General features: G+C 36.4%; 1 pseudogene; it reads left to right on the forward strand.

Annotated features, from left to right (window-relative positions):
- The first annotated feature begins 13,737 nt into the window (after nt 1–13,737).
- LOC116123338 lies at nt 13,738–15,453 on the forward strand (annotated as a pseudogene).
- The last annotated feature ends 654 nt before the right edge of the window (nt 15,454–16,107 follow it).

The raw sequence follows: 16,107 nt of genomic DNA on the forward strand, positions 1-16,107 counted from the left end.
TTCCTTTGCTCGTAACCTCATGCAAATTTCCTTTTCCCTTCCACTTCTTATTCTTTTTTGAAGTGTGCTTGACATTTCCTATCACCAGATGTGCAGTTTCATTCACTTCCTGAAGCAATCTTTCCTCCTCTTGAACACACATGGTCAAAAGCTCATTGATTGACCATTTAGCCTTTTGTGTGTTATAAGATATCTTGAAAGGAGTATAATGAGATGAGAAAGAGTTTAGGACATAATGCAACAGGAAATCATTATTAATCACCACCTGAAAGGATCTCAGCTAAGCAGTGATGTCCCTCATTTTCATAATGTGTTCACGAACTCCTTTAATACCAGTGAGCTTCATGGATGTCAATCTACTCATTAGGGTGCTACCTAATGTCTTATCTGATGTTTCAAACTGAGCATGAATTGCATCCATCAGATCCTTGACATTCTCACACTCTGGTATTGACCCACGAATACTACTCATAATGTGAGATTTGATAAACATCATGCTTAAACGGTTGGATAGCTCCCACCGTTCATACAAAGCAATCTCAACCTGAGTGCTTGTATTCGTAGGTGTAGGTGGCTTTTCCTTACAAAGAGCATAGTCAAGATCAATGCACCCTAAATGAAGAAGGACAACCTCCCTCCAGGATTTGTAGTTATCACCATTTAAATAAGGAACTTTATCCTCAACCATCATCAAAGTTTGATCAATTATAGGTATATCAACATATATGCTTACTAAATAAATCATGAGGCACAAACCATCAACAACAGTTATAAATTTACCAATGTAAAACAAATAACAAATCATAAATAAATCGACACATCATAAAATCTCCTTGTGGGTAAAGACATTACATATTATGATTCATTATCCTTTAATGATGAAACTATAAATTATTAATATTTCATAATACCTGTGAGCTAATTAAGAAATAAGAATAATTTCTATTTCATCCTAATTAATCATGAAAATATAACATTCCTTGTGGGTAAAATGATTATATTAACATGATTAACTACAAAACGATGTTATTAACTTTATATGATCGTAAATAATATTACTTAATGTATATATTATCATAACTTAGATGTTGTGGCTACTCTAAATTAATCAAATATATACAATCATAAAACATCAAATAGTTATAACATGAATTATTGCATATAATACAACATAACATAAATCAATACAAGAATAACACATTATTTATGCATAATAGATTAATAAATGACATAAAAACCATCACACACGTTATCACTGACTCCCATGCACCATTGTGACTCAACCACACACAACCAAGTGTCCTTATGCACTGTCACGCGCCTCTAGAAGACAACACACTATTTGCACGTGCCTTCACGGCTCTCTCATGTGCTTACATGTGCCAAAACACACCTCCCCACGCGCCTAACGCAAGCACATGCACCTTCACGCGCTTACATGCGCCATAGTCAACACTGGTCAGGTTGACCCATTTTGATTGGGTTGGGTTAACCTTCACCCGGTTCGTTGACCCAATTTGACCACCTTGATCAGTTCGGTGACCTAGTTTGACTCGTTGGCCAGTTTGTTGATTGGTTTGAATCATTGACTAGGTCGAGTTGACCCGCTTGAGTTATTGGTCGAGTTTGATCGGGTCGGTTTGACCTTTGAATTTGATTGGGTCAATTTGACCAATTTTATCCTTGACTGGGTAGATTTGACCTGGGTTGACCAGGTCTTCTTAACCCAGTTTCTACACCTTTAACCTACTTTTAGCACTTTTGAACAGCCCAATTTCGACCATTTTTCTAGTGTTTTAGAGGGGAAACTTGAACATGGACACATGGCCTATGTCGGTGATATCTCAAATGACATTTTCGTCCCAAATCGGTGCCGTAAATGTCTGTCGAAATCACCTAAATGGTAATTTTAACCAAAACTTTAAACCAGCATAACTTTGCAACCACCACTTCGTTTTTGACAAATAATATATCGTTGGAAAGCTTTTTCAACAAAGATTCCAATGACACTAAAATCGAAAACATATTTGATTTATTCAAGAAGTTATGTCCTATTAAAGTTACGGGTTTAAATAAAAATTTTTGATTTTATGCAATATTCTCTAAATTTGCAACAAACAATTACATGCAAGGCTGAGATTAAAAGAATGGCTCTGATACCACAGATTAAAACCAGCAATGTAAATCATACAAGATCAACATGTATAAATTTATATCATTATTCATATACATGTTCATATATTCATGAAAATTTGCGGAACCAAAATAGTTTAACCACTAACCTCCAGCCATAGCAATTTTGTTGTTGCTGTCTTCTTTGAAAGTTACAAATTCTTCCAATGCACTGCAATTCTCAAAACAATAGTTTTGGGGAATCAGAATAATTGCATGTATTGGGGACCTATAACTATTCCCCCTTTAAAGTATGCAGAAGTCTTTCCATCAAAGACAACTGCAGGGGATAACTACTGAAAACTACTCAGCAATTAATTTTTTTTTTTTATATAGAAAAGTGAAGGACCAAATAGTAATTTTAGGGCAATGAATTTTAATTAATTAAAATTCTAACACTCTCTCCATGCTCAGACTTTTTTTTTTTTTTTTTTTTTTTTTTTTGTTTCTAAGGTTTATAAGAACTCTGCTCTCTTAATCACTAAATCGGCAAACTCGCTTTAGTAATATAAGCTCTGATAGTTAATTGAATTTATTAATTACTAGTTTAGTTACAGCTCCTAACTGAAGTAGATTTTAAAAATTAGGCCATTAAGAACTGATTTATTACGACTTTAACAAAAAAAAAAAAAGGCGTTATATATTGTAATTAAGTTTTACTCTTTGGTCAATTGAAATTTTGAAATAAGCTTTTGAGATTATTGAATTGATAATTGATTGTCTTTGCTTGTAAAGACTGAATTGATGTTTGCTGTTGTTTTACATATGCTTTTCTATTCATGTCTTGTAAATGCTAAGTGTTTGTAAAATGGATTATGGAGTATCAATTTTTTAATTAACTTAAACAAGATTGATTTTGTATCTTATGGTTTGAAATTATATAATTGTGGCAGTCCAACTTTGTGGCGCATGCATAACATGCAAGCAGTGGAGGGCTTCCTCCCGTATCCGTATCTAGCCACATGCCTAAATAGTATGTTTTGGATTTTGTAAGGACATGTTCATAAGGACAATCTTGTTATTTCAATCAACGCTCTCGATGTGGTATTGCAAGCTATATGTTTAGGAATATTGGTATGATGGTAACACAGCGAGGGTAGGTTTCCCCATTCACTTTGTTTTATGTATGAATTTTGTCCCATATTGCTTCACACAAGTATAATATATAGCCCTTCAATTGAGTTTCAATAGAATCGATTATGACTTGCCTATCTCATAGGTGAAATTGATTCAATACATACATGTTACTTATTTGACAATACTATAGTCTCTAATCTAGACCAGTGGATTACCATGTTACTTTGTGTATGGACCAAAAATTGTTAGGTCCAGTAACAAAATAAACATATTACAGCCTAAGGTCTTAACCCAATCCCGGTTGAGCCTACGCTTAAACCTACCTTGTGAACTGCTCTCTCAATGTGTTAGGTTATCCTATAAGTTAAGCTAAACTGAGTCTAGCCCATTAGCCCACAACAATCCATAAATAAGAGACAAAATCCTATTATGTTTCCACTTCTGTCGAGATCCCGAATCTTACTCAAAGTGTTAAGTTCAATCAATAAAGGAATACCTATTATCCCTAAATAAGAGACAAAATCCTATTATCTTCTTCCTAATTGGGACTCCTCTAATAAGTAGGATTCAGAGTCCTACTAAGACTCCAACCCCTTGGGTTCACTATATAAGCAGGGGCAGACTCTCTCATTAGGCATTGAGAAATCACCCATAGCATCTAAGCGTTTGAAGTTCTTGCTCCTAAGAACCATCACATGTATTTCGGTAATCTTTCCCATCCTTAACCCTCACTAAATACCCTTATCCTCACTGACTTGAGAGTTGGAGTGCCTATGGCAAACACTACACTGGTGTCACCTAAGCCTTCACGTTCCCTTTTGCTTTTTGTACAAGTCCAACAGATTGCTAGTGACTCACTTCTCACAAGATCTATGCCTCTCAACTTGACCGTAGATTTTATCGTTTACAGTTTGGCGTCCACCTTGGGGCCCTAACAATTATTCAAAATGACCTGCTCCCTCTGTTTAGTTATCATGACTGATAACACTGAAGCCCCTGCACCTGAAGTTGCGGCTTAGATTATGGCTCTCACCAAACTAGTGCAAGAGAGCAGTGATAAGTACCAAGCCCTGGAAGCTCAAAACGCTGCCATTTGTGCAAAGAATCAAGCTCTTTAAAACAAGTTAACACAATTTAACTCTCTAGATTGGTCTCTGAATCACCATCATGCATCTTCGTCTCGACTTCCTATTCACCCCAGACAACTGTTTTCCACCCTGGATCTTGGCACCCTCACAGACTTATCCCTTCGCTCAGTTCCAACAACCACCATACCCCTAGCTGAACAGACCTAAGATGACAACACTCCACCAATCATTCACTTGGCTGCTGAAACACTCCCTCAAGCTACCTCATTCCAACAATTAGACACTCATCTCACCCTCCCACAAACACATCCTAGTCACTTAGTAGTCGGAGCCACCAACCAAACTGTCTGGCTCGGCTCGACCATATTGAAACACAAATCATATTAGATTCATAACACACAAGAGATGTGAGATTACCTTTCTTGTCAAGCCAAACCTTTCTTTTAGGACAATCCTTCTTGATGTTGTCCTTATTTCCTTTGCTCGTAACCTCATGCAACTTTCCTTTTCCCTTCCACTTCTTATTCTTGTTTGAAGTGTGCTTGACATTTCCTATCACCAGATGTGCAGTTTCATTCACTTCCTAAAGCAATCTTTCCTTCTCTTGAACACACATGGTCAAAAGCTCATTGATTGACCATTTAGCCTTTTGCGTGTTATAGGATATCTTGAAAGGGGTATAATGAGATGAGAGAGAGTTTAGGACATAATGTAACAGGAAATCATCATTAATCACCATCTGAAGGGATCTTAGCTGAGCAGCGATATCCCTCATTTTCATAATGTGCTCACGAACTCCTTTAATACCAGTGAGCTTCATGGATGTCAATCTACTCATTAAGGTGCTGCCTAATGCCTTATCTGATGTTTCAAACTGAGCATGAATTGCATCCATCAGATCCTTGACATTCTCACACTTTGGTATCGACCCACGAATACTACTCATAATGTGAGATTTGATAAACATCATGCTTAAACGGTTGGATCGCTCCCACCGTTCATACAAAGAAATCTCAGCCTGAGTGCTTGTATTCGTAGGTGTAGGTGGCTCTTCCTTACGAAGAGTATAGTCAAGATCAATGCACCCTAAATGAAGAAGGACAACCTCCCTCTAGGATTTGTAGTTATCACCATTTAAATAAGGAACTTTATCCTCAACCATCATCAAAGTTTGATCAACTGTAGGTATATCAATAGATATGCTTACTAAATAAATCATGAGGCAGAAACCATCAACAACAGTTATAAATTTACCAATGTAAAACAAATAACAAATCATAAATGAATCGACACATCATAAAATCTCTCTGTGGGTAAAGATATTACATATTATGATTTATTATCCTTTAATGATGAAACTATAAATTATTAATATTTCATAATGCCTGTAGGTTAATTAAGAAATAAGAATAATTTCGATTTCATCCTAATTAATCATGAAAATATAACATTCCTTGTGGGTAAAATGATTATATTAACATGATTAACTACAAAACGATGTTATTAACTTTATATGATCATAAATAATATTACTTAATGTATATATTATCATAACTTAGATGTTGTGGCTACTCTAAATTAATCAAATATATACGATCATAAAAAATCAAATAGTTATAACATGAATTATTGCATATAAAACAACATAACATAAATCAATACAAGAATAACACATTATTTATGCATAATAGATTAATAAATGACATAAAAACCATCACATGCGCTATCACTGACTCCCACGCACCACCGTGACTCAACCACGCACAACCAAGTGTCCTTATGCACTGTCACGCGCCTTTAGAAGACAACACACTCTTTGCACACGCCTCTAGAAGACAACACACTCTTTGCACGCACCTTCACGGCTCTCCCACGCGCTTACATGCGCCAAAACACACCTCCGCACGCGCCTGACGCAAGCACGTGCACCTTCACGCACTTACGCTTGCCATAGTCAAAACGGGTCAGGTTGACCCATTTTGATTGGGTTGGGTTGACCTTCACCCAATTCGTTGACCCGATTTGACCACCTTGATTGGTTCAGTGACCTGGTTTGACTCGTTGACCAGTTTGTTGATCGGTTTGAATCATTGATTGGGTCGGGTTGACCTGCTTGAATCGTTGGTCGAGTTTGATCGGGTCGGTTTGACCTTTGAATTTGATCGGGTCAATTTGACCAATTTTATCCTTGACTGGGTAGATTTGACTCAGTTTGACCAGGTCTTCTTAACCCGGTTTCTACACCTTTAACCTACTTTTAGCACTTTTTAACAGCCCAATTTCGACCATTTTTCTAGTGTTTTAGAGGGGAAACTTGAACATGGACACATGGCTTATGTCGGTGACATCCCAAATGACATTTTCATCCCAAATCGGTGCCGTAAATGGCTGCCGAAATCACTTAAATGGTAATTTTATCCAAAACTTTAAACCAGCATAACTTTGCAACCACAACTTCGTTTTTGCCAAATAATATATCATTGGAAAGCTTTTTCAACAAAGATTCCAATGACACTAAAATCGAAAACAGATTTGATTTATTCAAGAAGTTATGTCCTATTAAAGTTACGGGTTTAAATAAAAATTTTTGATTTTATGCAATATTCTCTAAATTTGCAACAAACAATTACATGCTAGGCTGAGATTAAAAGAATGGCTCTGATACCACATATTAAAACCAGCAATGTAAATCACACAAGATCAACATGTATATATTTATATCATTATTCATATACATGTTCATATATTCATGAAATTTGCGGAACCAAAATAGTTTAACCACTAACCTCCAACCATAGCAATTTTGTTGTTGCTATCTTCTTCGAAAGTTACAAACTCTTCCAATGCACTGCAATTCTCAAAATAATAATTTTGGGGAATCAGAATAATTGCATGTATTGGGGACCTGTAACTATTGCCCTTCTAAAGTATGCAGAAGTCTTTCCATTAAAGACAACTGCAGGGGATAACTGCTGAAAACTACTCAGCAATTTAAATTTTTTTTTTTTATATAAAATAATATATAGAAAAGTGAAGGACCAAATAGTAATTTTAGGGCAATGAATTTTAATTAATTAAAATTCTAACACTCTCCATGCTCAAAGTTTTTTTTTTTTTTTGTTTCTGAGTTTTATAAGAACTCTGCTCTCTTAATCACTAAATCAGCAAACTCGCTTTAATAATATAAGCTCTGATAGTTAATTGAATTTATTAATTACTAGTTTAGTTACAGCTCTTAACTGATGTAGATTTTAAAAATTAGGCCATTAAGAACTGATTTATTACGTCTTTAACAAAAAAAAAAAAAGGCGTTATATATTGTAATTAAGTTTTACTCTTTGGTCAATTGAAATTTTGAAATAAGCTTTTGAGATTATTGAATTGATAATTGATTGTCTTTGCTTGTAAAGACTGAATTGATGTTTGCTGTTGTTTTACATATGCTTTTCTATTCATGTCTTGCAAATGCTAAGTGTTTGTAAAATGGATTATGGAGTATCAATTTTTTAATTAACTTAAACAAGATTGATTTTGTATCTTATGGTTTGAAATTATATAATTGTGGCAGTCCAACTTTGTGGCGCATGCATAACATGCAAGTGGTGGAGGGCTTCCTCCCGTATCCGTATCTAGCCACATGCCTAAACAGTATGTTTTGGATTTTGTAAGGACATGTTCATAAGGACAATCTTGTTATTTCAATCAACGCTCTCGATGTGGTATTGCAAGCTATATGTTTAGGAATATTGGTATGATGGTAACGCAACGAGGGTAGATTTCCCCATTCACTTTGTTTTATGTATGAATTTTGTCCCATATTGCTTCACACAAGTATAATATATAGCCCTTCAATTGAGTTTCAATAGAATCGATTATGACTTGTCTATCTCATAGGTGAAATCGATTCAATACATACATGTTGCTTATTTGACAATACTATAGTCTCTAATCTAGACCAGTGGATTACCATGTTACTTTGTGTATGGGCCAAAAATTGTTAGGCCCAGTAACAAAATAAACATATTATAGCCCAAGGTCTTAACCCAATCCCGGTTGGGCCTACGCTTAAACCCACCTTGTGAACTGCTCTCTCAATGAGTTAGGTTATCCTATAAGTTAAGCTAAATTGATTTGAGTCTAGCCCATTAGCCCACAACAATCCATAAATAAGAGACAAAATCCTATTATGTTTCCACTTCTGTCAAGATCCTGAATCTTACTCAAAGTGTTAAGTTCAATCAATAAAGGAATATATCATATCTTCTTCCTAATTGGGACTCCTCTAATCAGTAGGATTCAGAGTCCTACTAAGACTCCAACCCCTTGGGTTCACTATATAAGCAGGGGCAGACTCTCTCATTAGGCATTGAGAAATCACCCACAACATCTAAGCGCTTGAAGTTCTTGCTCCTAAGAACCACCACATGTATTTCCGTAATCTTTCCCATCCTCAACCCTCACTAAATACCCTTAGCCTCGCTGACTTGAGCGTTGGAGTGCCTACGGCAAACACCACACTGGTGTCACCTAAGCCCTCACGTTCCCTTTTGCTTTTTGTACAAGTCCAACAAATTGCTAGTGACTCACTTCTCATAAGATATGTGCCTCTCAACTGACCGTAGATTTTATCGTTTACAGTTTGGCGTCCACCGTGGGGCCCTGACAATTATTCAAAATGACCTGCTCCCTCCGTTTAGTTATCATGACTAACAACACCGAAGCCCCTGCGCCTGAAGTTGCGGTTTAGATTATGACTCTCACCAAACTAGTGCAAAAGAGCAGTGATAAGTACCAAGCCTTGGAAGCTCAAAACGTTGCCATTCTGTGCAAAGAATCAAGCTCTTTAAAACAAGGTAACACAATTTAACTCTCTAGATTGGTCTCTGAATCACCATCATGCATCTTCTTCTCGACTTCCTATTTACCCTAGACAACTGTTTTCCACCCTAGATCTTGGCACCCTCACAAACTTATCCCTTCACTCAGTTCCAACAACCACCATACCCCTAGCTGAATAGACTAAGATGACAACACTCCAACCATCATTCACTTGGATGCTGAAACACTCCTTCAAGCTACCTCGTTCCAACAACTAGACACTTATCTCACCCTCCCACAAGCACATCCTAGTCACCCAGTAGTCGGAGCCACCAACCAAACTGCCTGGCTCGGCTCGACCATACACATCAATCCCAACGTCTTCCCTCAATTCTTAAACAGCTTATACAAACTTGTGGCAATTCCCTCTTAAGCAAACTTTAACCAAGCGACTCACCGAGATGGAAGTCATGATCCAATGCATTCCTGGCGTACCCACACCCCTCAAGAAGAGCCAACACCAAAGCTATGTTGATTCACACTTCATAGACACTATAGCACTCATAGAGATGTCACGCAAATTCACCTTCTCCAACATGAAACTCTACGCTGGAACCACTGACCTGGACGACCACATAGCCTCCTACAAACAAAGAATGTTTGTCGCCGCCATACCTCAAGATCTTCGCAAAGTATACATGTTCAAGAGTTTCTGCTCTAGCCTCGTGGGACCAGTACTCCAGTGGTATACAAACCTCTAGGGGTGTTCACGAGTCGAACAGAGTTTTCGGCTTAACGAGCTCGACTCGTGAAATGGGAAGAAAAAATGAGTCGAGCCGAGTCGTAGATTTTATGGCTCGACTCAACTTGTGAGGGATACATGGGTTTTTCGAGCTGGCTCGAAAAAAAATTAAATTTTTTTTTTTTTTTTAAATTTGCTAGGCAATGGGTAGGCAGATTACAATTTTTTTTTCTTCTCATGTCCTGATACATCACCCAACAACTAAACCTACTTAAAATAAACATCAAATAAAATGCTACTGCTGTTAACAATTTATCATTCAGCATACTGTATCTACAACAAATTAAGTTAATCTAACTAAAGGTTTTTTGTTTAGTTCACTTGACTTAATTAAGTTTTCATCAAAATAAATTGGGGGTTAGCATAACTATACATCAAATGACATTCCCAACCATCAAAATACATATATAATAGCAAAATAAAATGTATAAATTGTCGAATGACTTGAATTCTCAAAAGATAATTGGTTGTATGTCCATTGTAGCCCCACTCCTCCTACAAACAAATTAAAGTGAAACACATTAAGTACAATTGTCATTTTATATAAACCGTAAAGATGAAAATGAAAACCTAAACACAAAACTCATAAATATAGACCTGTAGAATCCTACTGCTATAGCTGATGACTCACAGGTGAATCAACCAATCTGCTGACTCCCATCACCTGACAAGACAGGACAAGAAGCTGAATCTCCAAATGATCCTCCTCTTTCTAAAATGAAAAAGAGATAAAAATAAACTGTAAATTAGAATAAAGTAATTTTAAATATTGAATTAAACAAAAAATATAATCAATGGAACTTACTTTGCACACTTTCTTCACTTCATTCAAAGTGCGACACTGGTCACATCCACATAACAACATCTCCACCGTAGCTAGAGACAAAGAAGCTCGCTAGCTATCAATAACCCTACTCCCAGCACTGAATGTAGACTCTGAAGCAACCGTAGTGATCGAGATGGCTAGTATCTCAGGAGCCATCGTAGACAATATAAGGCACTTGGTTGAATTTGCCTTCACCATTATAAGGCATCGAATAAGTCATGATCCCCCACACACTCATGGCATCCCTCTCCCAAATAACAGTCCAACTCAGACTTACTAGGCTCAATAGTTTCAACCACATCCAAAAAACTGCTAAAATCATCCCAGGCTTAGGCTCCCTCAAACGTAGCCACCTTACCAGCGGCTCCATGTCCATCCCCATCTAATATAGAAGCACGGGCGATAGTCATGCCTTAATTAGCTTGAAGATACTCCCCATATAGCTCATACAATGCATCCTGAACTGTCATCATATTTATCCACGCTTCTAACTCAAAATGCATCTTAAGGAATGCCCACTAAATAACTGAGGATCCAATACAACAACCACAACTACAGACATCAACACATTACATTCCCCCCAATATTTATCGAACTTCTCCTTCATTTTCCTAACCATTACTCTAATAAAATCATCTTTAGATTCATTTTTACTATCCAACATACATTTCACTAGACACACCTCATTTAGGAATAAATTAGACGTCGGATAATCACTCCCTGAAATAAGTTTGGTTGAACCACTGAATACTTTTAAAATGTAGCAGACTTTCTCCACTTTCTCCCAATCCTCGTCACTTTGATTATTATTATAATTGATATCCCTCTCTTTCAATCTTGGAAAAACCTTTTTGAACTTAATTGTCATTGCTAGCATTTCATAGGTAGAATTCCACATTGTTTTACAATGGCATTGCCAACATTTCATAGGTAAAATTCCACCTTATTTTACAAAAAAGAATAAGTTTCTGATACAGCAATTTAAGTTGTTGAACAATCTCAGAAAATACCTTAAGCCTACTTTCTGAACTATTGATATACAACACACTCTCATGGATGTCATCAATGATGTGCCTAATTTGACAAAGTTCATCCTGAACAATCAGGTTTAAGATGTGTGCACAATATCTTACATGAAACAGTTTACCTCCACAAAGGAGCTTCCCCGAAACTTCAAAATTTTCCTTCAAAACCTTAATCGCAACATCATTACTTGAAGCATTATCCACAGAAATAGTATATACCTTATTTTCAATTTCCCATCCCATTAGGCACTTGAAAATGTCATTCGCAATTGCAATACCAATCCGGGGAGGAGGTAGACAAACAAAGTTAAGGATACGTCTATTCAGCCTCCAAGTACTATCTATCCAATGCCCGGTCAACACCATATACTCCATCTTCTAATTCCCTGAATTCCATAAGTCTGTAGTCAAACTGATTTTTTTCACACTCTTCAACAAAGTCTTCAATTTAGCCTTCTCACTTTCATATACCTTATACAATCTTTTTTACAAGTATGGTGGGAAACCGAAATCCATTCAAGAATCTCGTGCTTCATCATATTGTTCAAGTCCTCTTCCTCCACAACCGTAAATGGATGCTCATGCATGAGCAACGAATGGGCGATAAATTCCCTCATCTTCAACATGTCAAACTTCCCACTTAAAGCTGGCAAAATAGTAGTTGTAACATCATTACCGGCACTCAGAAAACTAATATGTTGTTGTCTCACGAAAGCTTTTCTCCTTAAACACCGACTTAAATGTCTATTAAACTGGGTGGTGCTTCCGGTGGCATTAATACACAACTTTATTTTGCAATGGATACACTCTGCCTTTTTGGTATCATTAGCGAGTACCACCTCCTTAAACTTCGTCCATACCACTGATGTCTTCGCTCTTTTTTTCTTCTAAATTAGATTCTCATTCTCATCACCATTATCCGGGCTAATAATACTTTGCTCCGTATTTGTTGTGGCTGTATTCAAGTTATTGGTAATTGTATCTTGCATTGTAGGGGTGCTTGAGGAAGTACCCTCCATTTACAAACCTATAAATGAAAAAAAAAAAAAAAATATGCAATTTAATGTAAAACCAATATGAAATAATGTAAAACCATTACATTGCACACACATCAAACCCATACATTATACATTGCACATCAAATGTTACATGCTGGATATTGCATCTAATTTTGTCAATTCGAACCAATATTAATTGTCACCAATACATCCTAACATTCATTTATTCTTTAATTAGAGATGTTAGTTGAAGAATTAAATGCTCTATTTATTCATTCAAACCCATTTATTCTTTAAATGACTTTGTAGAATTAAATGTCTTATGCCTATTTATTCTACTGCATAAATCATAATGTCTTTAATACTAAATTAAAGATTCCTTCAAAACAAGCAAATCCCCTACTGGCTACTGCAGGGGATTTCAACTGTGAAGAGTGAAGACTGCCCTTTACCCTTTTTGCAATTAAATAAAAAATAAAGCCCCCACCACCAAATGCACAACCACAACCACAACCACAAACAAATTTAGAAATTGGCCTTCTGTAATTTATTGTAAAACAAATCCCCACAAGTACAAGTACAAGTCCACAACCACGGTCCACAAACAAATTAACAAACTCCTGCAATTTCATGTAAACAAATGCCCCATAAGTCCACAACCACAAACAAATTAATTATTATTGGGGCTTAAAAAGAGATTATTTGTGCTTAAATTAAATAACATGACTCTTACCCAAACTATTTGCCAATTACCCTATAATAATTTTACACTTACAAATTGAGTAATTAGATTAGTATGCAGTAATTTGATGACCTTACCGATTTGTTTGTTAAACGACACGTAACTTTATAGATTGTAAAAGGTAAAGCTAATGGCTAAGAACACATCCCATTTAAGTTGTAATGACTGCGCATCAGTCTTAGTAATCTAATGAAGAAACCAGTTTCTTTGATGAAAACTTTGGATAATGAAGAGATCTTAAAGCTAAAGCTACGAAAGCAAGGAAAGATAATGCCATTGACGTACGCCCTTGCCATATCCGGGAAAAGGGGTCTTCACCCCAGTTGGAGATGATGAATGTCTCATAAATAGAGCATTGCAATTGAATTTGTATCACGTGTTTATCAAAGCGAAAGCTGGACAACATCCAATTTCAAACATTGTAATTTACTGATTTTTACTTCTTTATTGTAATTTACTTTGATGTTGCCATTGTTAATATTGTGTTTTTTCTTTACTGAATTTTTATTAAGTTGACAGGTTTTTTTTATTAAATAATTCTACTTGAATATATCTCATCAAAATAATTCGGCTTGATATGGTTTGAAAAACTATGAAACTTGGGCACTTCGATGCTAGGTAATTGTTAAAAGCAGTCTAAGGCCAGATCCTTGTCAATTTGCATGTTAACTTCTTGTGTTTTGCTCCTCCCTGAGCCTTAATTTCTAAATAATTCTAATTTACTGTAACAAACCTCCAGTTATAATAAAATTATCTCTTAGTTCCCTGTAATTATCATTGTTGCTATTTGTTCAATGAATGTAATCATTTCACCATAAATTTGAAGGTTGTTTCTTTTTCTGTGAGGACCACAGTCGCTTTTCTTATTCTCATTTCATTTCTTTTTCATTGGTTTATTGGCATGAAAAAGACGGAGAAACTAGCTTGCAGAAAACCCAAGTAGTTAGGCTAAAGTGTTGGTAACTTTTGTATCAATAGCTGGAGCATTTTTGGCAGAGGGGCCCTCCAATTTTTATGGTTTCATCACCATCTGTTCCTCTTACACAACCTCAACCTCTGCACTCATCAAACTCCAACTGGGCCATTGGTGGCCTTATTCTCACAGCTGAGTATATTCTTGTAACACTGTGGTACATTGCTCAGGTTAGTATTAAGTAGTAACAAATTTTCAAAATCTGTTGAAATTGAAGGGACTTGATTCACTTAAAGGATTGATTTTGAACTTCGTAATTCTGTAACAGACACAAATAATGGAGGAGTACCCAACAGAATTGACGGTCGTCTTCTTTTATAACTTATGCGTAAGCTTCATTGCAGCTACTGTTGGATTGATTGCAGAAAGGCCTGGAGAGTGAGGCCTAATATAACATCGGCCTCCATCTTGTGCTCGGTAAGAAACTATGTCTTGAGTTGAAGAGCCAAAAATTCTTTGGAATTTCTTAACGGTGGCCTGATTGTGTATTTAGGGACTCTTTGGATCATGCATGAACAATAATGTTCACACGTGGGCATTGCGACTGAAGGAGCCGGTCTTCATAGCAATGTTCAAGCTCCTATCTATTGCTATTGCAGTCGCTATGAGTGTCATGTTTCTCGGAGACATCCTCTATCATGGTAGGTAGAAATACACTGAGAATAAATAGAAGTTTACACTAAAGATGAGTTTCACAATGAAACCTGAAATACTGCACCTAACTGCTAATCATCTTTTTGTTTTGCAGTCTTATTGGAGCAACAATAATCTCTATTGGATTCTATACTGTAATGTGGGGAAAAGCAAAAGAAGAAATCGGTGAAGACTGTGATGGTTGTAGCCTGGAATCACCAGACGCTGCACAGAAAGTCCCTTTACTGTAGAACAAGATAAACGATCTAGTCCAGTGTAGAGCAAATAAACGTAAATGAATGAAAATCTAAATATAAATAGTGCTCAGCATCTCCACTGCCTAATACGAATTCTTAGCACAGCAGAATGTAACATATTTTTGAAGGGTCAGTACTGCCATAAATTCATCCCTGTATCGTGTGTTACCCATTTCTTCTTACAAAGACAACGGACAACTTGTTGAAACCGAAGAAAAGCGAACACTCAGTGACATAATTCCTAACACGAATTCCTCTTTCAGGAATTTAATTCAGTGGGGATAAAATTTCTGATGCCATAGTGAGAGACCAAATCATGCAACATGTGGCACAAGTCGTGTGAGACAGCTTTCCGTTTATTTATGTAAAAATGAATACATGCTAGATCAAGGCTTAATTACATTTCCTACTTAAAGGCTTGTGATATATAGAATTAGAATGAGATTGATCAGCTTTTGCGGTATTTCCTAAGAAGAAAAGAATGTTAAAAAACATCGTGTGCCTTTGCAACACACTAGTTAGAAAACAGTTTCCGCCAGATGACTAGCGAGAAGCTAGAGTATTACAGCAAGCATATACCCACCTCATCTAACATAGAAAATACATGGGCAAATTCTGAGCAAGTAGACTGTAGAACATCTATGTAGCAAAGAAATAGATCTTGACCCAGGCAGTGAAAACCAATTGAAAAGACAG

Source organism: Pistacia vera, unplaced genomic scaffold, assembly GCF_008641045.1.
Source record: "Pistacia vera cultivar Batoury unplaced genomic scaffold, PisVer_v2 Contig1028, whole genome shotgun sequence".
NCBI lineage: Eukaryota > Viridiplantae > Streptophyta > Magnoliopsida > Sapindales > Anacardiaceae > Pistacia > Pistacia vera.